The sequence below is a fragment of the Palaemon carinicauda genome, chromosome 44 (assembly GCF_036898095.1).
Source record: "Palaemon carinicauda isolate YSFRI2023 chromosome 44, ASM3689809v2, whole genome shotgun sequence".
Lineage (NCBI taxonomy): Eukaryota > Metazoa > Arthropoda > Malacostraca > Decapoda > Palaemonidae > Palaemon > Palaemon carinicauda.
This window is the reverse complement of record NC_090768.1, coordinates 54,071,227-54,097,651: the sequence shown is the minus strand read 5'-3', so window position 1 is coordinate 54,097,651 and position 26,425 is coordinate 54,071,227. Positions and strand designations below refer to the sequence as shown.

The 26,425-nt window shown below is 39.4% G+C and overlaps 1 long non-coding RNA gene across 1 annotated transcript in view; it reads left to right on the top strand.

Moving 5' to 3' along the window:
• The window catches only part of LOC137634241 (uncharacterized), a 37,816-nt gene extending 11,391 nt beyond the window's left edge, over positions 1 to 26,425 (top strand). The window contains exons 4-8 of the long non-coding RNA XR_011042490.1: positions 8,689 to 8,847; positions 10,559 to 10,724; positions 11,913 to 12,042; positions 24,375 to 24,464; positions 26,266 to 26,425. This is a non-coding gene — a long non-coding RNA (uncharacterized lncRNA). The remainder of the gene's footprint in view (positions 1 to 8,688; positions 8,848 to 10,558; positions 10,725 to 11,912; positions 12,043 to 24,374; positions 24,465 to 26,265) is intronic.

The following is a 26,425-nucleotide window of genomic DNA, read 5'->3' as shown; positions in this document are numbered from 1 at the left end:
TACTCTCTGGTTCTGGCTCATTACCAGATCCAACAAAAAATCTGAAAATTCTCCACTTAAAAAACATACCAATTGGTTGTAGCTATGACATAATTCATGAAGCCTTCTGTAGATTTGGGGCAATCAAAGAAATTTTAATGGAGCTTAATGGTAGTAAAGGCTTTTGGGAAGCTTGGGTATCATTTTCAAGTTTTGAGATTGCTTTAGAAGCAAATAAAAATTTAGAGAGCATAAAAATTGACAATTGTTTGATTTCTGGGGCTCTATGTGATAAAGCACCAAGACACCTAGAGGTATATAAACCAGAAGAATGGATGGAAAAAGAAATAGAGCATAGACTTCCAGAAGTAAGAACCCCCAAGCCCCCAACATGGATAATTGCATCTGGGAAGATGGATAATTATAACTATTATAAGATTAGTAAATTTATACAAAAAAAAGTTGGTTTAATTAAAAGTAAGGATATTAGTAGATACGGTAAGCAATCTGTTTTGATTAATGCAAAATCAGATACTCAAGCTCACATGCTTTGTGGCATGAAGATTGCAGAAATTGATCCTATTAAGGATATTAAACCACACATGAGCTTCAGCTATGGTAAAGGAGTAGTTTTTGATAGAGATCTATATGAATTCTCAGAACCGGAAATTCTGGACATGTGCCCTGCTAATGTTTGGAAAGTAAGTAAGATCCCTCAAACAAGCATGGTAGTTTTAACATTTGAAACCCCTGTTATACCAGATCATATAATTATTGAGAATGAAAGAGTACGTGTTCGAGAATATAAACCTAGGCCTTTACAATGCTTTAATTGTTTCAAGTACGGTCACCCTTCCCGGTACTGCAATAATACGAAGATCTGTATTAACTGTTCTTTGTTAGAACATGGCCAATGCAACAGAGATACAACCTGTGCAAACTGTAAAGATCATCATAAATCAAATGATAAAAGATGTAGAGAATACAAGAAAGAAGAAGCTGCAATCTTGAAAGCAAATGCTGAACATATAAGTGTAGGTTATGCAAAGCATCTACTCAATCGGCAACTTAATTTTGCTCACGCAGTCAAGATGCCAACAAAAGATTATAATCCACTACCCCTTACTACCACAGGGGGACCAGTGGCAGCACCTGGCCCGTCAGGTGCATCTCCCTTAGTGGTAGTAGCCCAGCCATCTGGGTCAAGTGCTCCGCCTATAAAAGCCAGAGCACAAACCTCCAAAGAGGTCAATATGGTTTCCAATACACCAAAAGTATTGTCACTGATAGGAGCATCTCCCCTAGAGGTAGTAGCCCAGCCTTCTGGGTTAAGTGCTCGAACTGTTGAAGTTCTAGCGCAATCCTCCAAGGAAACCAATGTGGCTTCCACCACCTTAAATGTATTGTCTCAGGCAGAATCTCTACCTGATTTGATGGATATTGGAAAACAAGATCTTCCAAAGAGGAAAAGGTCCCCATCATCCTCACCTTCATCTAAGTCAGGTAAGTGCCCTACTGCTCATGATCCTAAGGTTGACTCTTATAAAGATCCTAGAAAGAAAGAAAAGAAGAGTGGTGGCCTAGTAAAGCCTTCCATCTCCAGGCCTTATATGGCTTCATCTGAAAAGTCCCAAAAGACAAATGAGACAAAGAAAAATAATAACAAAAGATAATGTCTATCATCCAGTGGAATTGCAGAGGTCTAAGTACTAGCATTGAGCAAATAAAAACTTTAACCAGGGACACAGACACGAAGGTAATTTGTCTACAGGAAACCAAGATCAGTGACAAACCATTTAATCCTGGACTCAATTATCATTTTTGTAGATCCCCTCCTTTGCAAGCTGCAAGAGCTCAAGGTGGTACAGGTTTTATTATTCACAAATCTGTAAAATTTGAAACAATCCCACTCAATACACCACTACAGGCATGTGCAGTTAGAACTCATATCGGGAAAAAAATTACTTTATGCTCGCTATATATTGAACCATCCTTAGAACTTTTCCTCTTAGATCATGCTGGTAATCCAAGAAGGCTTAGACTTTCTGACCTTCAAGACTTGATCAATCAGCTTCCTGCCCCTTTTATTTTAATGGGTGATTTTAATGCAAAGCATACTTTATGGGGTGGAAATGTGTGCGATAGATGGGGTAATCTTGTTGAAGAATTAATCGACAACAATGATGTCATACTAATGAATGATGGTTCTCCAACTAGGTATGATGTAGTCCACAACTCTACATCAGCCATTGATTTGTCAATCTGTTCCTCATCCATTCGATTGGACTACCTTTGGTCAGTAAATGAACACCTACATGGCAGTGACCATTGGCCAATAATGTTAAATTATGTCCATAATCTTCCTTCTCAGTGTCCATCAAAATGGAAGATAGATGAGGCAGACTGGGCAGCTTATGAAAACTGTTCACACACTGATAAAGAATATGATGAATTTACATCTCCAGTGCATGCCTATCAACATCTTGAAAATATTATTGATGATAATGCTAGCAAGTTTATACCTAAAACATGCGGTTTACCTCATCGCTCTGTAGTTCCTTGGTGGAGTAAAGAATGTGCCAACGCAAGAAAAGTGACCCGAACTTGCTTCAGAAGATACTTGAGGACCAACTATTTAGCAGATAGAATAGCATATCTCAGAGCCTGTGCCAAACAAAAAAGAATTTTGAAAAAAGCAAAGAGAGCATCTTGGAAGAAATATATATCTAATATTAATACCAAAACTCCTTCAAAGGAAATATGGGACAAGATTAGAAAACTTCAAGGTAAATTCGTCCCTAAGCCTCTACCAATATTAAGGGAAAATAATAGATATATATCTGACCCCAAAGATGTAGCAGAGGTTCTTGCTAAGCACTTTGCTCATGTATCAAGTGCTGACAACTATTCCCCAGCATTTCAACAAATTAGAGCATCAACATCTGTTGTTCCTCCTGCTTCTTCAAATACTGAAGCTTTTAACCTGCCTTTTAGTATGGAGGAGATGCAAAATGCTATCTCCAGCTCTTCTTTAACTGCCCCAGGTGAGGATGGCATCCGGTATGAAATGATATCACATCTTCCAGTGGATACCAAGGAATTTTTATTAGAAACCTTTAATGGTCTATGGGCTTCCCATACATCTGATTCCTGGCATACTTCAATTGTAATTCCAGGCCACAAGTCTGGTAAAGACCCAGAACTGCCATCTAGTTATAGGCCCATATCCTTGACCAGTTGCATATGCAAACTATTTGAGAGAATGATCAACAACAGACTTGTGTGGTATCTAGAATCAAAAAATCTTTTATCTAACAGACAGTTTGGTTTTAGGAAGAACCGAAGTACTCTAGACCCTTTGCTGATGTTATCAAGGGAAATTTCAAATGCTTTTTCTAACCAAAACCAGGTGGTGGGTGTCTTTTTTGACCTCGAAAAGGCATATGACACCACCTGGAGGGGTGGTATTTTAAAGCAATTGGCCTCGTGGGGTATAGGAGGACATATGTTCTCTTTTATTGAAGAATTTTTATCAAACCGCTCAATTAAAGTGAGAGTAGGGTCAGAACTATCTTCATCCTACATGCAAGAAGAAGGTGTCCCCCAAGGCAGCGTATTGAGTGTGACCTTGTTTGCTGTAGCTATTAATAGTCTCATTAGTCACATACCTCCTGGCATACAAGGATCACTATTTGTCGATGACTTTGCAATTTATTGTAGTGGATCATCTGCACTTCAAGCATGCCAAAATCTTCAAATTGCAATAAATGCTGCTTCCGCATGGGCAAATTCTCGTGGATTCATGTTTTCTCCTCAGAAGACCAAAGCCATTCGCTTTACTCGTACTCGTAAAAGGGAAGAGATCCCCACCCTTTTCTTAAATGATTGTATTTTGCCATATGAGGATAGTGTCAAGTTTCTTGGAGTCATTTTCGACAAGAAAATGACATTTGGTCCCCATATAAATGACCTATCTATCAGGGTTAAGAAGTCACTGAACATTCTGAGAGTGATATCGCATTTTGATTGGGGTGCTGATAGAACAACTTTGCTTAGAATTTATACATCTTTGTGTCTGAGCAAGTTAGACTATGCATGCCAAATATATGGGTCAGCTACAAAGACTTTACTTGGAAAACTTGATATTGTTCACAATGCTGGGCTTCGCATCTGCACAGGTGCTTACAGAACATCTCCCATTGACAGTCTCTATGTTGATTCTGGCATACCTCCCCTTTCCATTCGCAGAGAGGAGTTGAGTTTGAGGTTTTTAGCTAGGTCCCTTGCTGTGAGAAACAATCCTAACTGTAAATATGTTAGGGCGCCTTTAGATCGGGCTCCTAATAGATCTAGAGTGCCTAAGCCTTTGGAAGTACAGCTGAAAAACGATGCTAGAGAAGTAGGCTTGTTAACAGCACAGATAGCAGAGGTAGGATATCCCAAGTCTCCTCCTTGGTGTAATCCACCTGTTAAAGTATGTTTTACGGCAGGAGGGAAAAATACCTTACCTAGTAGGGTAATGAAAAGTGAGTTTTTAAATCATGCTGCTCAACATCATGGGAAACATGTTTTTACAGATGGCTCCAAATCGGCTGCAGGAGTTGGAAGTGCAGCTGTGGTGGGGGATATTGTTATTAGAAGGAAACTCCCATCCTCTTGTTCAATTTTTACTGCTGAGCTGTACGCAATAATTCTCGCAGTCCAACATATTTTTAAAAATGGCAACCAAAATAGTTTTTATACAATTTTTACGGATTGCAATAGTGTTTTACTCTCATTAAAACAAATTATGCCAGGCCATCATCTAGTACAAGAGGTGCAGGACTGGTTAGTACTTCTGCAGTCTAGGAAGAGTATCAGTGTTCACTTCTGTTGGGTCCCTGCCCATGTTGGGGTGGATGGGAATGAACAAGTAGATAAGGCAGCAAAGGAAGCTTCAGGGCTAAGTAATCCATCCCCCTTGAGTATTCCTTACAAAGATCTTAAAAGTGAGATTCATCTTTACTGTAAAAATAAGTGGCAAGCCCGATGGTCTGAACTGACCACCAATACAAAATTGAAACAAATCCACCCATTGGTGGATAAATGGTCATCTTGTAATTCTACAAGTAGAAGGGATACCATTATTTTAACTAGGCTGCGTATTGGCCATACACATGCAACGCACAATTATTTAATGAAGAGTGGGGAAGGGAGACAGGCCCCTCTTTGTAATACCTGTCAAGTGACAATGGATGTTAAACACATTTTAGTCGATTGTCCTGTTTTTAATCTTCAGAGGAGGACACATTTACTCCAGGACAAACATTTAAGAGATATACTGGGGGAAAACTGTAATACCCTGAACTTGAGAAAATTTGTACAAAGTATTGGGTTATATTATGAGCTATAATTGATTTTATTAATTTATTTATTTATTTTACCCTTTTAATCCCTATTTATTTCACATCTAGATTTTATTGTATGAAAGTGTTAAGATTTGTATTAAAGGTTAAAATGATACTAAATGGTGTGAGTGTACAGATATGATTGAATGATTTTCATTATATAGCGCTGAATGGCCTTTGATGCCCCAGTGCTTGGCTTAATGCCTAAATCCTATATTCAATTCAACCAGCAGGAATTGGAGACTAATCTCCTGCTATTTTGCAAGAGCCTCCCTTTAGTTTTTCATGTTGTAAAATCCCTAAAACTTTATTTACAATAGACGTTGCCCATAATATTCAGATTAGTGTCGACTATACAGTGGGAGATCTTGAGCTGGTACTTGATAAAGATTCTTGCCTTGAGCAAGGTCTCGGGACAATAACCATGATAGTGAAGAATAAACATGCTTTTTCAAAGAGACATTGTGGAGGGACCCTTGAGTTGAGACAGCTTTTCTCCTTGGTCATGAAGCAACCTTGTTGGAAGATGAGAGTTTGCAATCCTCAACAAATTTTTAACTAAAGGGGTCCCCCCAAAGCTATCCAAAACTATGCATTTTTTTTAATTTATACTCTCCTTCCATGCCTATTAGAGTAGGACAAAAACAGAAACCGGCCATGATTCGGTCAGGATTATCGTTCAGCCAGAGAAAGCTCTACGCGCTGCCATTATGGAGTTTACAACAAATATCAGATTATACCCCCCTACCCTCCCCCCCCCCTTGCAATGACGATAAATCATATGTCCACAATCCAACCAGGTAGAGACATCCTCCCTGAAAAGTCTCATGGGTGGTCCAGAGAGTGGTTCAATGGGAATGAATAATAGGCACAAGATATCTTATCTCGAATGAATTGCAGTCATTAGAGCATAGAATGATGATCTGTTCAGGTGACATCCCTTCACAAGCCTTTAGAGGTAAAGGAGGGTAAGAAACCTTCTACCCTACTTCGATATGGAACCCCAGTCTGAGTTGGGAGTCTATACTTCTGTCCCACAAGTCTTTGACCAGGAGAGAGTGGATAGCATCATGTGCAGGTGTCTTACACCATACACAGTGATGGCTTTGCAACTTCAAGAATGCAATTAAACCGTTTTTCTTTTATCGTCTGGTCGTAGAGAAAACAAGACTACGAGTAACCCATATACTGTAAATGACCTGGTTTGTATAGTTTGGAAAGATAAAAATTTTTAAAAATTTTTTAGTATTTGTTCTTTCCCAATGAGTACTGGAGACTGGTCCTTCTAGCATTGGTTCCCGACTTTGTAGCAAAACTCAGTGTGTTAATCACTGATTTCAGATTTTCATAATTTACAGTTTCTTTAATTAGTGATATAACTAATGACCTGGAGTATTAGTTTGGTGACCCATAAGGGGACTAAGGCTCTAGGCTACAGAAGCTGTTCTTTAACATTTGAGCTTTACGCCCTAAATCCCAAACGCATAAGACCAAGCTATGGTGCACACCAATGAGTACCGAGATCATAGGTGGTGCTACACGAGCCTTTGAGAAAAACCTGAGGCTCAAATTTTAGATGGAGTATGGAATAGTCTCCTTTAACAACCTTTACTATGATTATTTGCAAGAATGCACTCGCAATCCTCTGAATGAATTTTCACTAGGATCTGGGATTGCTGCTCGTCAAATAGTGTACTGAGTTCCGCTTCTTTACAGGACCTAAAAGTATCACGTCTTAGGCTTACAGTGTAAGCCTAAGATGAGTGAATGGCCTGACCCCTTTCCTCTCTTTTTCCCTTCCTTTTAGGTATAGCAGTTGGAACCCCATGTTTACTGTTGCTGAATAGACGATAGTTAAAACTTGACTGATAGCTAGCAGCATTTCTATTCCTGTTAAAATGAAGTGTTCATTCCATGATCCTTTTACGAGGGGGAGGATGAATACGTCCAGATAAAACCCATTTGTTAATTTGATTTTGCCCCAACAGATTCACTGTTTTCAAGATTTTCTTGTACAGTATAACAGCTTTAATTGCTTTATCCTTGAGATGTCTAGGAGGCTACGCTCCGCACCTTATCCGGTCTAAGCATAGCTATCCCAGTATTATAACCAGCTAGTTTAATATGGACTTCTACCTACCTTTGAGTCTTGTTAAAAGAAGGTGGTTTGTATTTGTATAAGAAAAAATGAAAAATTTAAAATTATTTGTATTTTCCCTAACTACAAACCCGAGTCCTTTGAACTTCCCACCTTTACCTCACCCCTAAAGTCCCAGATGCAATCAATGGGACTGTTTAGTCTACTGGTAAAGGAGGCAGAGCCTGCCCTTGCTGGCCGCTAACTACCAACTATTGGCAACTTTTCGTACATTTTAACTGTGAATTACAATTGTGCTCAAATCAATTCTCATATGAAAGAACTTTGGTCTGTATAGTTAGGAAAAAATACAAATTGATATTAAAATGTGATATGAAAGTTTTTGAAGCTCTGGTCAAACCAACGGATGAATTTCCTAAGGGTTTAATTCTTTGGTTTGAACAATAGGACTTTAATTTTTCTACTATGGTATAGGACAGAACCTGTCATATAAATTTGAGTAACACTGTGGGGGTTCATGCTATCAATTCAACTAGTATCCTTTCATCCTTTGGGTTTATTTTATTTTATTTTTTTTTTTTTTTTTTTTTTTTTTTTTTTTTTTAAGCATTCTACTATGCTTTGATTCCCTCTTCCCTGAAAATACTGCAACGACAAGGTTTTCATTCCTACTAGCACCTTACGGGCTGAATGGTCTCCCACGCCACAGTGCCAGGTCTTCTGACCAAAATTGATAAATGCAATCCTGTGTGTTTGAATTAAGGGGCCACAGCTTCTATTGCCATTTATTCCCAGCTATGGTGACTAGCATCTCCTACAAGTGGTTTTGTAACTTAAGATCTTGGGTGAATGATCTGTAAGTTGAGTTTCCAATGGGACTGTTTAACTTATTTACAAGGGGAGTGAATATGTGGTGTAGTACCTCTTAACAAATTCACATGAAGGTACCTTTAAGATTCCTCATAAGTTACCTTGTGTTCATGAAAATACTAGTATCCTAGTTACCCATTGACTAGTCTCAATTTAGTTCAAGAGGATGAAGTTGATTGGGGTAAAAGACTTTTGTTCAGTTATTTAAAAGCAGTTTGTCGAGTATGGAAGATGGGAAATTAAACCTATTTCAAGATAAGGATTACTGTTTTATGATGGGATTAAATAAATTATTACGAAGAAAGTTAATGAGGACCCTGTAATGTTATTTTAATATTGTCATAATTTCCCTAGGTTGCATGGATAAAACTGCAATTGCCATAGAACTCGGAGATGACATGCGCTACTGTAGTGGCGGATGAAACAGTGGAGTGATGGAGATTGGCAAGTTTAAAAGAAAAAAAATATAGTCTGTGTGAACAACCTTCAGAGAGGAAACAAGATTAAACCATGGTGATTATTGAAATATGTTTAGTTACTGTACAGTATTAAAATTAATATAAATTATGCATTGTCATGAATCATTTTATGAAACTCCAATAATGCATAATATCTTAATACATGAACAGATTCTTTGCTATCATTTTATTTTTACTTGATGGGAAAATTAGGTGTTGTCATTGTTGTATTTTTTGAAACTTCCCTGATTTTCATATTACTTCTTCTCTCCAAAAACACTCTTATTGACATTGATTATTAAAAAAAAATAATAAATAGTCCTTGTCTCTATAATTGGCTATAGTACAGACCTTATCTTATATATTTGAATAACCCGATAGGGGTTCATGCTGTCACTGCTCCTTTGTAATGTCTTTTCATCCCTTGGGTGCAGGGTTTTCGTCCATACTAGCATGATGGAGGCTGAATGGTCTCCCATATCTCTGTGCCATTTCTTATGGCCAAAATTCATAAATTCAATCCCTTGTGTTTGAATTTGGGGACCAGAGCTTCCATTTCCATTTATTTCCTGCTATGGAAACTAGCATCTAAAATCTAGTAGTTCTGTAACTTTGGATCTTGGGTGAATGTTCTGAAAGTTCAGAGTTTCCGATAGGACTGTTAACCTATTTGCAAGGGGATGAATGTGTGGTGTCGTACCTTTTTACGAACTCGCATGAAGGTATCTCTGCTTTTTCAGTTCTTAAGTCCTGTGTATTATAAAGGAACTGGTTTAATTCACTTTTTCTCAGAAGGTGGGAGTATTCCTGATAAGATTGAATGTCTAAATGACCAGAGTTTTTCACTACTGTTAGATTCCTCGTAAGTTTCTTAGTTTTCATGAAAAAACTATTATTGTTATTATTATTACTTGCTAAGCTACAACCCTTGTTGGAAAAGCAGCATGCTATAAGGCAGGGTCCTCACATGGAAAATATCCCAGTCAGGAAAGGAAACAAGGAAAAAACATGTTTCAAGAACAGTAACGTTTAAATAAATAATTCCTGTATAAACTTTAAAAACTTTTAACAAGACAAGAGGACGAGAAATTAGATGGAATAGTGTACCCAAGTGTACCTTCAAGCAAGATCTCTAACCAAAGACAGTGGAAGACCATGGTACAGAGGCTATGGCACTACCTAAGACTAGAGAACAACAGTTTGATTTTGGTGTGTCCTCTTAGAAGAGCTGCTTACCATAGCTAAAGAATTTCTTCTACCCTTACCAAGAGGAAAGTAGCCATTGAACAATTACAGTGTAGTGAAGAAGAATTGTTTGGTAATCTCGGTGTTGTTTGGTGTATGAGGACAGACGAGAGTCCGTAAAGAATATTCCAAACTATTTGGTGTAAGTGTAGGCAGAGGGAAAGTGAACTGTAACCGGAGAGAAGGATCAATGTAGAACTGTCTGGCCAGTCATATAACCTCATAACTCGCTAGCGGTAGTATCTCATCGGGTGGCTGGTGCCCAGGCTAACCTACTACCTATAAATCTTAGTTTCCCCTTGACTAGTCCCAATTTAGTTCAAGGGAATGAAGTTGATCGGGATAAAAAAAACTTTAGTACAGTTTATTCAAAACAATTTCTCGAGTATGGAGAAATGGAAATTAAATCCATTTCAAGATGGTGATTACACTTTTTTGTGATTAAATAGAATTATTATTAAGAAAGTTAATTAGGAGCTTGTAATGTTGTCGTCTTATTGACGTAATTTACATCCCCTTAGGTTAGATGGGTAAAACGGCAATTACTATAGAATGTAGAGATGTCATGCATTACCGTAGCAAGGGGGATAAGACAGTGGAGTGAGGGTGAATGGCAAGTTTAATAAATAAAAATTTGATAGACATATACATCAACAACCTTCGAAGAGGAAACCCGACTAATCCCAGGTGAGCATCAAGTTTTATCACTGTACATTATTAGAATAAGTAAGAATTATTTTGCATCATAAATCTTGCATTATTTTATGAAATTCCAACAATGCATGATGGATTGATTGTAGAACAGCTTATTTGCTATAATTTCATTGTTACTTGCCTATTTGCTATCATTTTATTGTTACTTGATGGAAAACTCAAGTATGGTATGTCATTGTTGTGTTTTATGTAACTTCCATGAAGTTCATATGGCTTCTCTCAAAAAACTCTGGTTTTATAGACTTATATTCTTAAATCTAAAATGTCTTGTATCTGTATAATTGATTAAAGAACAGACCTTGTATATATTTGAATAACGCTTTTGGGGGTTCATGGTATCTGCGGTCCTTTGCAGTTTCCTTTTAGCCCTTGTCAGGATCGTTTTTAGTCTTCTACTATTACTGTTCTATACCTCTATTCCTTTTTCATTTGTAAAACTGCAACTGCAGGGTCCTGCAAGGTTTTCATGCTTCCTTGCATGCTGGATGGCAAATGGTCTCCCCTTCCTTGCAGCCAGATTTAGGAGCCCAAATGAATAAATTCAATCTCATGTTTTTGAATTAGGGGGCCAGATCTTCTATTGCCATTGTGACTATTGTTTACATCTAGTGGTTTTGCACCTTTTGAGTTTGGATGAATGTTCTGAGAGGTCAGTTTCTGATGGGACAGTTTTAACGTTTTTGCAAATGGGTGAGTATATGGGGTAGTACCCCTCACTAGGTTCCATGAAGGTATCGCATTTTTCTGTGCTCCAGTCTGGGGTATTATAAATGAACTACAGTAGCATAATTAATCATTTTTTTTTTAGAAGCTAGGAGTATTCCTGATTAGATGGAATGTCCAAATGAATAGTTTTCCACAGTATTACTATTCTTCACAAGTTAAATTGTGTTCATGAAAATACCAATATCCTAGCTTTCCCTTGACTAATTATTTGGTTGAAGAGGATGAATTTTATAGGGAGTAAAAGACTTTTGTCCCGTCCTTATAAAAAAATATCTTGTTATTTAAAGAAATTTTTCATTATGGAGGGTAAGAAATTAAACCTACTTTATGATGGTTACTCTCAAGTTTTGTTATCAGATTAAATAGAATTATGAAGAAAGTTAGTGAAGAATCATTGTTGTTGTTATATTGCTAACTTAATTAACATCCCCCTAGGTTACTTGTATAAAACTGCAATGGCTTGATATACCAGAACAGAGATGACATGCATTACCATAGTGGAGCGTCCGAGCAAGGAAGATGCCAATATGATCAACCTTTGAAGAGGAAGCAAGATTAACCCCAGGTGAGTTGGTCTATACTTATTTATCATTTTATTTCTTATGGGAAAAATTAAATTTGGTAGATCATTACGGTGTTTTATGAAACTTCCTCAATGTTCATATTGCTTCTCTCCAAAAACTCTGGTTTTATTGACATTTATCCTTGAAACTAAAAAATTTCTCACTTTTATTCCTTTAAAGTGTTGTGGAAATCTAGCTGATAATAGCAACCACTGGTGGCCTTTTCAAGCGACACTTACTTTCTTTTCATTCTGTCAACTTTAGATTGTTAAAATTCAGGTTTTTCAATATTAAACTTAGCCGCTGATTATATAAGCTGCAACTCTGTTGCTCGACAGAAAACTCTACGTTAAAAATCCGCCAGCGATCGCAATGCAGGTAGGGGGTGTACTTCAACAGTGCCATCTGTCGTGCAGGTACTCAGTACTCAATGTAAACACAGAACTCAATTTTCTCTCTGTCGGGCTACCGGCAAGACCTACTAATTCGCTGTTACTAACTGGATTTGTTTTCACAACTACTTGGTGAAGTACACTATTCTAGTTTTGAGCTTTCGCTGTGCAGGTGTTTTATCTTCATCTCAAAACTTGAACTCGTTTTGGATAGATGTAATTATGGTGACAAAGAGAGTATGGACTCTCTTTCACTTTTAAATGGCCGACCCTTCCCTTAGACGGAAGTGTGTTTAGGTTTTTAGTAATTTTGCTTAACACGTTATAAATCTATATATTTTATATCTCTCCGCCTTTATTAGGCCTCTTCGATTAACTTTCCATTTATTATAAACATATAAAAATAAATTTTTATGTTTTGTTTATATGCGACCTTTCCTGATAGTAGGCGGTCCTAACTTGGAACCGAAGTTAATCAACGTTGAGCCCGTTATATCGTATTTAGCCTTTAAAGAATTTAAAACTTTTTAAATTTAATGTTTTATGAAAGAATTTCTTTGATAGTCTTCGTACTGTTTTCAAAGATGAACTAACGTTTAGTTTTTTAGACTACGCAGTTGTTGACGGTCAGGACGTTCAACATGCGCTCTATCGTTACGATAGAGAGAGAGTGTATCACGGTTTCACTTTGCAGTAAGAGTAAATCGATTCTGACGTTTTGTTCATTCTTTCTTAGCTTAAATGTTTTAAATTCTGAATTAAAGGAACTTTTTATTTGGAAAACCTTTCAGTTTTTTTCCTTTAGTCAAATAACATGTTTTTTTGACGATATATAATTGGGCTCTTCTCTCAGGTGCGAAATCAAGAGAGAAAGAGAGAGAGAGAGAGATAGAGACGGAGGGAGAGAGAGGAGAGAAAACGTTCCGTTCAAGCGGGTAACGTTGTTCTCGTGTTACTCTCGTCCCTAGTCTCTGTACGGGGAGGAAGGTAAAACGTTTCTAGGGTTTTATTCTTGTCCCCAGGCTATGTGCGGTGAGAGATTGTAAACGTAGTTTATTTGAACTAGTGTTTAGTCTCTTTCCCAGCCACTAAATTTTTTATCTTTATATATGTTTTCTGTTTTTTGCTAGTATTAATGAGCTGCATTATACGACTGATTTCACAATTACTACCTTTTAATGAAGGGTAGATTTGCGTGTTTCAGGTAGAAATCAGTAAAAGTTTCGATTTCAGTGAAATAAGTGCAAAACAGAAAATCGATAAAGTGATATGCGCAAAGTGTTACAGTGTTGCGTCCGAGGGTTCGTCTGTTCGTGCCTGTCGTTCACCTAGTCCGGGACCTCTTGCAAGCTCCCAAGCCCAGGGGAGAAGTAATGTCGAACGACTTATGGGTTCGAGAGGCCTTGATCAACGAACAGACGTTTTTTCCCTCCGTGGTTTCGGGCGTATCTACCCAAGATCGCCCCACCCACACAAAGACGAGAGAGCCCATTTATTTCTTGTCTGCGGAAGAGGTTTCTCGTAAGAAACCATGGACCAAGGTCTCGCGGCTTATTAGGCGCAAGTCGGTCCCTTCCGCGCTAGTCCAACGGCCCAGTTGTAGCCACTGGGTCAGTTCGGACTCGCTGCAGTCTTCCGACGACTGCTCACCTCCTAAGAGAGGCAAAGCGGTACCGCATCAGGCAGTCACACCGTCTGTTGCCGCACCTGCTCTTGTAGACCCTAAGGGGTCTTTGCTGCAGACCATGCAGTCTCAGTTAACGTCATTGATGCAGGACTTTCGTGCGGAGAAGGTTGACACCAACCTCTAGCCTACAACCAACCACGGTTGTGCGTCCTGTGGACGCTGAGGCGACCTTCTGCCGCACTCCAGCTGAGAGAGTCCCGCCACCCATGCGTTCCAGTGTACCCTGCCAGCCGCATGTTAACGTTCAGCAACGCACGGAACCTTCCGTTGACGTTCGCGAGGTACAACAACAGTGTAAGTTGTTTTGTTTTGACGCGGTGTGTCAACCTCCGCATTCTAGAGTTGTTTTGACTACTCAGTCTAGACAGTCAAAGCAGTCTCAAGTGGACACTGTACGTCCTCACGCACCTGTTGTGGTTGACAGTTCAGTTGTTGACAGTTCACAGACTGTCAAGCAGTTACATGACGTTGCCTTCTGGTCTGCTACTAATGCTCCAGTGAGAGACTCACTGAGGTAACCTAGCTTTTATCGGACAAGGTTCCTGTAGATGAGGAAGTTGCTGTTCTCCCTCCTACTGATATTCCCTTGAGGACTCTGTCAGATGGAGAGGAGCCTTAAGCTGCTTAGCCTCCTATGGACTTTATTTAAATCATGATGATTTTTTTTAAGGATCTTCATCCGGATCTTGTAACTGCTGCTCCTCGTTCGCCTAAATGTCAGAACTTTCACTAGGCCTAGCTACTTCGAAGCCGTTGTTTTTTAAACTAGTGCTCTCTCGCTCTCCTAGAGAGCGTTACGTTGGCTAGGCGACTGGTTTTTGCACCAGGAGGAGTTTTTAGGGATACAGCCTTTGATTTCCCTTCTTTTAAACTGGCTTATAGAGCGAGAGTCTGATATGACACGAGAGAAGTTCTCGGCTTGGGAGTTCATGCCTCTGCCCAGATAGACTTCTCAATTCTGGTAGACTCGCCCTGGCGCCTAGCCAGGAGACGCTCCAGTTGTTTACAGGTCAACTTCTCAGCTTTTGTCAAGCCTTTGAAGTTTTGCTGTACTATTATGTCACACATAACAAGGCTTTCAGGGATGGTAAACGGTTCCGCCTCAGTCGCTAACCCCGTCTGTTGCCACACCTGCTCCAGTAGACCCTAAATGGGCTTTGCTGCAAGCCATGCAGTCCAAGCTTGCGTCCTTGATAGAGGACTTAAATGCGGAGAAGAACCCTCTGGCCAACAACCTTCCAACCGGTCGGTTGTGCGCCCTGTTGACGCTGAGGTAACCTACTCGCGTCTGCCAGTTGAGGTGGTTCCTCCTTCTGGCCAACAACCTTCCAACCGGTCGGTTGAGCGCCCTGTTGACGCTGAGGTAACCTTCTCGCGTCTGCCATTTGAGGTGGTTCCTCCACCGATGCGACCCAGTGTGGGTTGCCAGTCGCACGTTGACGTTAAGCGACGCTCGGAGGTGGTTGTTGACGTTCAGGACGTTCAACAACCAGCAGAGGTGACTTGTTGTGACGCAGTGCGTCAACCTCAGCAACCCGGTAGGGTGTTGACTGCACAACCCAGACGGTCTAGACAGTTTCGGGTTGACGCTGTACTTCCTCGCGCACCCATAGTTGTTGACAGTTCACAGACTGTGCAGCAGTTCCATGATATTGCGTCCGGCTCCGTCACGCATCCACCAGTGCGACCGGATTCAGCGAGTCAGACGTTGCCCACTCCGTTGCCGTTTCCTCATCAGTTTCGGATGAGGAACCCTCTGATGAGGACGTTGCTGAACAAGACGATCAGCCCCCAGCCCTGCTATCCATCCAGAAGATGCTGAAGAAGGAACGCTGCTCAGTCAGGCTGTGGATGAGTCTGGTAGGGACACTGTCATCCGTGGATCAATTTGTGTCACTAGGTAGACTACACCTCCGTCCTCCTCTATACCATCTAGCTTTTCACTGGAAAAAGGACAAGACGCTAGAAGCGGTCTCGATCCCGGTTTCCGGAGAGATGAAGTCTTGTCTGACTTGGTGAAAGGACTATATCAACCTTAGAGAGGGTCTTCCCCTGACTGTTCAGACTCCCAACCACGTTCTCTTCTCGGACGCATCGGACGTAGGCTGGGGTGCGACATTTAGACGGTCGGGAATGCTCGGGATTATGGAACTCGAGTCAAAGGACAATGCATTTCAACTGCAAGGAGCTACTGGCAGTACGTCTGACCTGGAAAAGCTTTAGGTCTCTCCTTCAAGGCAAAGTGGTGGAGGTGAACTCGGACAACACCACGGCTTTGGCGTACATCTCCAAGCAAGGAGGGACCTACTCTCTGACGTTGTACGAGATCGCAAGGGACCTCCTCACCTGGTCAAAAGGTCTAGACATATCACTAGTAACGAGGTTCATCCAAGGCAACTTGAATGTCATGGCAGATTGTCTCAGTCGGAAGTGACAAATAATTCCAACAGAATGGACCCTCCACAAGGATGTATGCAAGAGACTTTGGGCCACCTGGGGCCAGCCAACCATAGATCTCTTCGCAACCTCGATGACCAAGAGGCTCCCAATATTTTGCTCACCAATCCCGGACCCAGCAGCAGTTCATATAAATGCCTTTCTACTAGATTGGTCACATCTAGATCTATATGCATTCCCTCCGTTCAAGATTGTCAACAAGGTACTGCAGAAGTTCGCCTCTCACGAAGGGACAAGGTTGACTCTAGTTGCTTCCCTCTGGCCCGCGAGAGAATGGTTCACCGAGGTACTTCGATGGCTAGTAGACGTTCCCAGAACACTTCCCCTAAGGGTGGACCTTCTACGTCAGCCACGCGTAAAGAAGGTACACCAAGGCCTCCACGCTCTTCGTCTGACTGCCTTCAGACTATCGAAAGACTCTCGAGAGCTAGAGGCTTTTCGAAGGAGGCAGCCAGAGCGATTGCTAGAGCAAGGAGAACATCCACCCTTAGAGTCTACCAATCGAAGTGGGAAATCTTCCGAAACTGGTGCAAGTCAGTATCCGTATCCTCGACCAGTACCTCTGTAACTCAAATAGCTGACTTCCTCTTATATCTGAGGAAAGAACGATCTCTTTCAGCTCCCACTATCAAGGGTTACAGAAGCATGTTGGCATCAGTCTTCCGTCACAGAGGCTTAGATCTTTCCAACAATAAAGATCTACAGGACCTCCTTAAGTCTTTTGAGACGGCGAAGGAGCGTCGTTGGGTTACACCTGGTTGGAATTTAGACGTGGTACTAAGATTCCTTATGTCAGACAGGTTCGAACCGCTACAATCAGCCTCCCTGAAAGATCTCACCTTAAAGACTCTTTTCCTGGTATGCTTAGCCACAGCTAAAAGAGTCAGTGAGATTCATGCCTTCAGCAAGAACATCGGATTCTCATCCGAAACGGCTACATGTTCTACAACTTGGTTTTCTAGCCAAAAACGAGCTGCCTTCTCGGCCTTGGCCAATATCGTTCGATATTCCAAACTTATTGTATGGTTGGAAATGAACTAGAAAGAGTCTTATGTCCTGTAAGAGCTCTTAAGTTCTATTTAAAACGAACTAAACCTTTACGAGGCCCGTCTGAAGCTTTATGGTGTTATGTTAAGAAACCATCTTTGCCTATGTCAAAGAATGCTTTATCCTATTTTATCAGACTGTTAATACGAGAAGCTCATTCCCAGCTGAATGAGGAAGTCCAAGCTTTGCTGAAGGTAAGGACACACGAAGTTAGAGCTGTCGCAACTTCCGTGGCCTTTAAACAAAATAGATCTCTGCAAAGTATAATGGACGCAACCTATTGGAAAAGCATTACGAGAACTGCTACACTCTGGGACCATTCGTAGCAACGAGTGCAGTAGTGGGTGAGGGCTCAACCACTACAATTCCCTAATTCCTTAACCTTTTTAATCTTTCTCTTGAAATGTTTTAATATTGTTTTTGGGTTGTTCGGAAGGCTAAGAAGCCTTTCGCATCCTACTTGATTTGGCGGGTGGTCAAAGTCATTTCTTGAGAAGCGCCTAGATTAGAGGTTTTGATGAGGTCCTGTTGTATGGGTTGCAACCCTTGATACTTCAGATCCTAGGGGTCGCTCAGCATCCTAAGAGGATCGCGAGGCTCCGTAAGGAAGACGTACTTAAAAAGGCAGAGTAATTGTTCAAGTCGACTTCCTTACCAGGTACTTATTTATTTTATGTTTGTTATTTTGAATAACTGCTAAAATGAAATAAAAAATCCTTAGCTCATAATATTGTAAACAATTATTGCTGGTCTCTACCCACCCCCCTGGGTGTGAATCAGCTTATATAATCACCGCCTAAGTTTAATATTGAAAAATTTTATTTTTATAATAAAATAAATTTTTGAATATACTTACCCGGTGATTATATATTAAAGGACCCTCCCTTCCTCCCCAATAGAGACCCAGTGGACCGAGGAGAAAATTGAGTTCTGTGTTTACATTGAGTACCGAGTACCTGCACGACAGATGGCGCTGTTGAAGTACACCCCCTACCTGCATTGCGATCGCTGGCGGATTTTTAACGTAGAGTTTTCTGTCGAGCAACAGAGTTGCAGCTTATATAATCACCGTGGAAGTATATTCAAAAATTTATTTTATTATAAAAATAACATTTTTCTTAGTGCTAAACATTGAAACAGGTCTGCCTTTTCAAGTGACACTTACTTTCTTTTCAGACTGTCAACTTCAGATTGTTAAAATTCAGGTTTTTTAAAGTGCTAAACATTTAAAAATGTCTTCTTAATTTGTTAATAACTGCCATTTAGATGTTCTTGGGTTTTTTCTAGGCAATTGTGATCCACATTCTCTCTCTAGTGTAGGGTACGTTATTGTGATTTGCATAACTGATATGAGGAGTGCGAAGGCACCCCTGTTCCTTTTATGGACAAGTAATATTCTATGCTTACCAACCAAATTAAAGTTCAAAGCACAACAAGTCAACTTTTATTTACTTAAGAGGGAAATCCATAGGAAAGGCTAGTTCATAATAGCATGGATGATGACGATGATAAACCCCAGCCTGGAACTCCAATCCAGCACTTAATGAATCTTGATTTGATACTGGTGAGCTCCATAAGCTCTCTATTTCTTTAGCTTTTTAGGTAACCTGTCTATTTCAAACCCAAACTTAAGACTTGTTAAAGTTTTGTCTATAGTGTTTCTAGTATTATATTCAGTAAGGGTTCTTGATGGTGAACAGTGAATTACAGATTAAGAGATACTCCGGTAGAGCCTCGCATTTCTTTATTTACTGTACTTTAGACCCTTCTGCTGCAAAATCCTCTTTCCTGTAACCTTAACCCACTCATTTAGACAACTTGATTGAGAGGAAAGTGGTGGTTGTAGCTTGAATGTTAAGCACTCTAAGAGCAACTTTAAGTGTGTGGATACCATTTCATATCTAATGAGCTCTTCTAGGAGGACACTAAAATCAAACCATTGTTCTCTAGTCTTGGTTTGTGCCATAGCATCTGTACCATGGTCTTCTACTGTCTTGGGTTTGAGTTCTCCTGCTTCAGGGTACGCTTGGGCACTATTCTATCTAATTTCTCTCCTTGTTTTGTTAATAGTTTCAATTGTTTATAAAGGAAATATTTATTTCAATGCTGTTACTTTTCTTGAAACATTTTTTTCCTTGTGTCCTTTCCTGACTAGGCTATTTTCCCTGTTGGGCCCCCTAGGCTTAGAGCACCCTCCTTTTCCTACTAGGGTTGTAGCTTAGCAGGTAATAATAATAATAATTCCCTTGGACCAATGTATTTGATGGTTAACATTGTGGGGGTTTGTAATGTTAGTGCTCCCTTGCAGTGACCATTTGTGTAAACTGTAAATGTCATAAATCAAATGTTACAAATTGTAGTGTGGACAGAAAAGAGGAAGCTTGCATCTTGAACCCCTTTAAAGAAGCCTGGAGGAAATAATGTTAAATAAAAAACTGCCAGTGGGAAGACCTCATCCAAGATGTCTTCCAGAAATAAACCTTAAGTTTTTTCTTGATTTTTGCAATAGAATTGTCAGGGTTTAAGGGGAAAATATGAAGAACTTTTATGCCTCATTCATGAGGACACCCCTATAACTGTATGTCTATATGAGAGCAAGCTTGATGCTAATACCCCTTGTCCTTGAGAGTATGTTAGCTATAGGACACCATATGATCAACAAGCAGTGAGCCATAGTGGAAGTCTCCTATACACCTCTGCAGGCAGTGATTATACATAAAGATATAGGGAGAAAATACACAAAGTGCTTTATTTACGTACCTCCAAATGATGACATGTTGTATGATAATTTAGTAGAGGTGAATTAACAACTCCCTCAACCTTTTATCTTACTAGGAGATTTGAATGGTAGACATCCTTTATGGGCTGACATTTTAGCAAATGCGAGGCCCAATATTTTATTATCAGTTATGGAGAATTTAATTACCTGTTCTCCATTTATAATAAATTATATTTGCATCAATGACCTTGGATGTCCTGATGCCTGAAAACTCCAAATCAATCTGCCACCTAGAAAGCTAATGCTGCTTGTATTAGTGTAGGCCATGCAAAGAATTTGTTTTTATTCCTATGCAGATACTTTACAAACTAAAGAGTCCTTTACATAGGGTTACTCCTAGTTGTGTTTTATATGACCGGCCAGTCAAAGAAAATTGGTTTGATTGCACCATGCTTGGTTACTAGGCAACCATATTCATGTAGCAAGAGGACTCTTGCGTGCATTACCTGCCCCACAACTCTGCTGTTTGTGAAGTGATGAGTTTATGCTCTACAATCGAGCCTCTTGCATTAAAATCTTACCCATTTAGTGTTTAGGGCTCATGACTTGTATTATCTGTGAGTTACAGCCGAGTGCTTTATGTCCAGGAAATCTCTGTATTTACATTTTTATCCAGAAGGGGATAGCAATCTTTATGGCATCCTTATGAGCTGGACAGACATAAATACAAATCCTGTTTGTCCTACTTGCCTAGACGAAAGATGTTTAAGAGAGTTACCATGCAAGTTCTGTAGGGAGTAGATTTCCTCCCATGGGATAGTTTTTTTTCTTGTCACAGGAAACAAGATTTTTACTGTCTAATCCCAACAGGAGTTGGAGACTAATCTCCTGCTATTTTGCAAGAGCCTCCCTTTAGTTTTTCATGTTGTAAATTCCCTGAAACTTTATTTACAATAGACGTTGCCCATAGTATTCAGATTAGTGTCGACTATACAGTGGGAGATCTTGAGCTGGTACTTGATAAAGATTCTTGCCGTGAGCAAGGTCTTGGGACAATAACCATGATAGTAAAGAATAAACATGCTTTTTCAAAGAGACATTGTGGAGGGACCCTTGAGTTGAGACAGCTTTTCTCCTTGGTCATGAAGCAACCTTGTTGGAAGATGAGAGTTTTCAATCCTCAACAAATTTTCACGAGCATGGTTTCCTTTTAACTAAAGGGGTCCCCCCAAAGCTATCCAAAACTATGCATTTTTTTTAATTTGTACTCTCCTTCCATGCCTATTAGAGTAGGACAAAAACAGAAACCGGCCATGATTCGGTCAGGATTATCGTTCAGCCAGAGAAAGCTCTAGGCGCTGCTATTATAGAGTTTACAACAAATCTCAGATTATACCCCCTACCCCCCCCCCTTGCAATGACGATAAATCATATGTCCACAATCCAACCAGGTAGAGATATCCTCCCGGAAAAGTCCCATGGGTGGTCCAGAGAGTGGTTCAATGGGAATGAATAATAGGCACAAGATATCTTATCTCGAATGAATTGCAGTCATTAGAGCATAGAATGATGATCTGTTCAGGTGATGTCCCTTCACAAGCCTTTAGAGGTAAAGGAGGGTAAGAAACCTTCTACCCTACTTCAATAATGGAACCCCAGTCTGAGTTGGGAGTCTATACTTCTGTCCCACAAGTCTTTGACCAGGAGAGAGTGGATAGCATCATGTACAGGTGTCTTACACCATACACAGTGATGGCTTTGCAACTTAAAGAATGCAATTAAACCCTTTTTCTTTTATCGTCTGGTCGTAGAGAAAACAAGACTACGAGTAACCCATATACTGTAAATGACCTGTTTTGTATAGTTTGGAAAAATAAAAATTTGTTTTAAAATTTTTAGTATTTGTTCTTTCACTCTGAGTACTGGAGACTGGTCCTTCTAGCATTGGTTCCCGACTTTGTAGCAAAACTCAGTGTGTTAATCACTGATTTCAGATTTTCATAATTTACAGTTTCTTTGATTAGTGATATAACTAATGACCTGGAGTATTAGTTTGGTGACCCATAAGGGGACTAAGGCTCTAGGTTACAGAACCTGTTCTTTAACATTTGAGCTTTACGCCCTAAATCCCAAATGCATAAGACCAAGCTAGGGTGCACACCAATGAGTACCGAGATCATAGGTGGTGCTACTCGAGCCTTCAAGAAAAACCTAGTGCTTAAAATTTAGACAGAGTATGGATTCGTCAGACTTCCTTTAAAAACCTTTACTGTGCATTAATTGCGGGAATGCACACGCAATCCTCTGAATGAATTTTCACTAGAATCAGGGATTGCTGCTCATCAAGTAGTGTACTGACTTCGGCTTCTTTACAGGACCTAAAAGTATCTCGTTTTAAAATGAAACTTAAAGTGTAAGCCTAAGATGAGTGAATGGGCCTGACCCCTTTCCTCTTTTTCCCTTCCTTTTAGGTATAGCAGTTGGAACCCCATGTTTACTGTTGCTGAATAGACAATAGTTAAAACTTGACTGATAGCTAGCAGCATTTCTATTCCTGTTAAAATGAAGTGTTCATTCCATGATCCTTTTACGAGGGGGAGGATGAAATACGTCCAGATAAAACCCATTTGTTAATTTGATTTTGCCCCAAAAGATTCACTGTTTGTTTTCAAGATTTTCTTGTACAGTATAACAGCTTTAATTGCTTTATCCTTGAGATGTCTAGGAGGCTACGCTCCGCACCTTATCCGGTCTAAGCATAGCTATCCCAGTATTATAACCAGCTAGTTTAATATGGACTTCTACCTACCTTTGAGTCTTGTTGAAAGAAGGTGGTTTGTATTTGTATAAGAACAAATGAAAAATTTAAAATTATTTGTATTTTCCCTTACTACAAACCCGAGTCCTTTGAACTTCCCACCTTTACCTTACCCCTAAAGTCCCAGATGCAATCAATGTGACTGTTTAGTCTACTGGTAAAGGAGGCAGAGCCTGCCCTTGCTAGCCGCTAACTACCATCTATTGCCAACTTTTCGTACATTTTAACTGTGAATTACAATTGTGCTCAAATCAATTCTCATATGAAAGAACTTTGGTCTGTATAGTTAGAAAAAAATACAAATTTTTATTAAAATGTGATAAGAAAGTTTTTGAAGCTCTGGTCAAACCAACTGATGAATTTCCTAAGGGTTCTATTCTTTGGTGTGAACAAAAGGACTTTTGTCTTTTTTACTATGGTCTAGGACAGAACCTGTCATATAAATTTGAGTAACGCTGGGGGGGTTCATGCTATCGATTCAACTAGTATCCTTTCATCCTTTGGGTGCTCTCTCTCTCTCTCTCTCTCTCTCTCTCTCTCTCTCTCTCTCTCTCTCTCTCTCTCTCTCTCTTTTTTTTTTATTTTTTTTTAGCGTTCTACTATGCTTTGATTCCCTCTTCCTTGAAAATACTGCAACAACAGGGTTTTCATTCCTACTAGCACCATACAGGCTGAATGGTCTCCCACGCCACAGTGCCAGGTATTGTGACAAAAATTGATAAATGCAATCCTGTGTGTTTGAATTAAGGGGCCACAGCTTCTATTGCCATTTATTCCCAGCTATGGTGACTAGCATCTCCTACAAGTGGTTTTGTAACTTAAGATCTTGGGTGAATGATCTGAAAGTTGAGTTTCCAATGGGACTGTTTAACTTATCTACAAGGGGAGTGAATATGTGGTGTAGTACCTCTTAACAAATTCACATGAAGGTACCTTTAAGATTCCTCATAAGTTACCTTGTGTTCATGAAAATACTAGTATCCTAGTTACCCATTGACTAGTCTCAATTTAGTTCAAGAGGATGAAGTTGATTGGGGTAAAAGACTTTTGTTCAGTTATTTAAAAGCAGTTTGTCGAGTATGGAAGATGGGAAATTAAACCTATTTCAAGGTAAGGATTACCGTTTTGTTATGGGATTAAATAAATTATTACGAAGAAAGTTAATGAGGACCCTGTAATGTTATTTTAATATTGATATAATTTAATTTCCATAGGTTGCATGGATAAAACTGCAATTGCCATAGAATTCAGAGATGACATGCACTATTGTTGTGGCGAATGAAACAGTGGAGTGATGGAGATTGGTAAGTTTGAAAGAAAAAAATAGTCTGTGTGAACAACCTTCTGAGAGGGAAAAAAGATTAAACCATGGTGATCATTGAAATATGTTTAGTTACTTGTATTAAAATTAATATCAGTTATGCATTGTCTTGAATTATTTTATGAAACTCCAATAATGCATAATAAGTTAATGCTTGAACAGATTCTTTGCTATCATTTTATTATTACTTGATGGGAAAATTAGGTGTAGTCATTGTTGTATTTTATGAAACTTCCCTGATTTTCATATTACTTCTTCTCACCAAAAACTCTTATTGGCATTTATTATTAAAAGAAAAAAAAAATAGATAAATAAAGGCCTTGTCTCTATAATTGACTATAGTACAGACCCTATCTTATATATTTGAATAACCCGATAGGGGTTCATGCTGTTACTGCTCCTTTGTAATGTCTTTTCATCCCTTGGGTGCAGGGTTTTCATCTGTACTAGCATGTTGGAGGCTGAATGATCTCCCATAACTCTGTGCCATTTCTTGTGGCCAAAATTCATAAATTCAATCCCATGTGTTTGAATTTGGGGGCCAGAGCTTCTACTGCCATTTATTTCCTGCTATGGAAACTAGCATCTAAAATCTAGTAGTTCTGTAACTTGGGATCTTGGGTGAATGTTCTGAAAGTTCAGAGTTTCCGATAGGACTGTTGACTTGTTTGCAAGGGGATGAACGTGTGGTGTTGTACCTTTTTACGAACTCACATGAAGGTATCTCTGCTTTTTTAGTTCTTAAGTCTTGTGTATTATAAAGGAACTGGTTCAATTCATCTTCTCTCAGAAGTTGAGAGTATTCCTGATAAGATTGAATGTCTAAATGACCAGAGTTTTTCACTACTGTTAGATTCCTCGTAAGTTACTTAGTGTTCATGAAAAAACTATTATTGTTATTATTATTACTTGCTAAACTACAACCCTTGTTGGAAAAGCAGCATGCTATAAGGCGGGGTCCTCACATAGAAAATAGCCCAGTGAGGAGAGGAAACAAGGAAAAAACATGTTTCAAGAACAGTAACGTTTAAATAAATAATTCCTGTATAAACTTTAAAAACTTTTAACAAAACAAGAGGACGAGAAATTAGATGGAATAGTGTACCCAAGTGTACCTTCAAGCAAGATCTCTAACCCAAGACAGTGGAAGACCATGGTACAGAGGCTATGGCACTACCTAAGACTAGAGAACAATAGTTTGATTTTGGTGTGTCCTCTTAGAAGAGCTGCTTACCATAGCTAAAGAATTTCTTCTACCCTTACCAAGAGGAAAGTAGCCATTGAACAATTAGTGTAGTGAAGAAGAATTGTTTGGTAATTTCGGTGTTGTCTGGTGATCTCGGTGTTGTCTGGTGTATGAGGACAGACGAGAGTCCATAAAGAATATTCCAAACTATTTGGTGTAAGTGTAGGCAGAGGGAAAGTGAACTGTAACCGGAGAGAAGGATCAATGTAGAACTGTTTGGCCAGTCATATAACCTCATAACTCGCTAGCAGTAGTATCTCAACGGGTGGCTGGTGCCCAGGCTAACCTACTACCCATAAATCCTAGTTTCCCCTTGACTAGTCCCACTTTAGTTCAAGGGGATGAAGTTGATTGGGATAAGAAAAATTTTAGTCCAGTTTATTCAAAACAATTTCTCGAGTATGGAGAAATATAAATTAAATCCATTTCAAGATGGTGATTACGCTTTTTTGTTATTAAATAGAATTATTATTAAGAAAGTTAATTAGGAGCCTGTAATGTTGTCGTCTTATTATTGAGCTAATTTACATCCCCCTAGGTTAGATGGGTAAAACGGCAATTACCATAGAATGTAGAGATGTCATGCATTACCGTAGCAAGGGGGATAAGACAGTGGAGTGAGGGTGAATGGCAAGTTTAATAAATAAAAATTTGATAGACATCTACATCAACAACCTTCGAAGAGGAAACTTGACTAA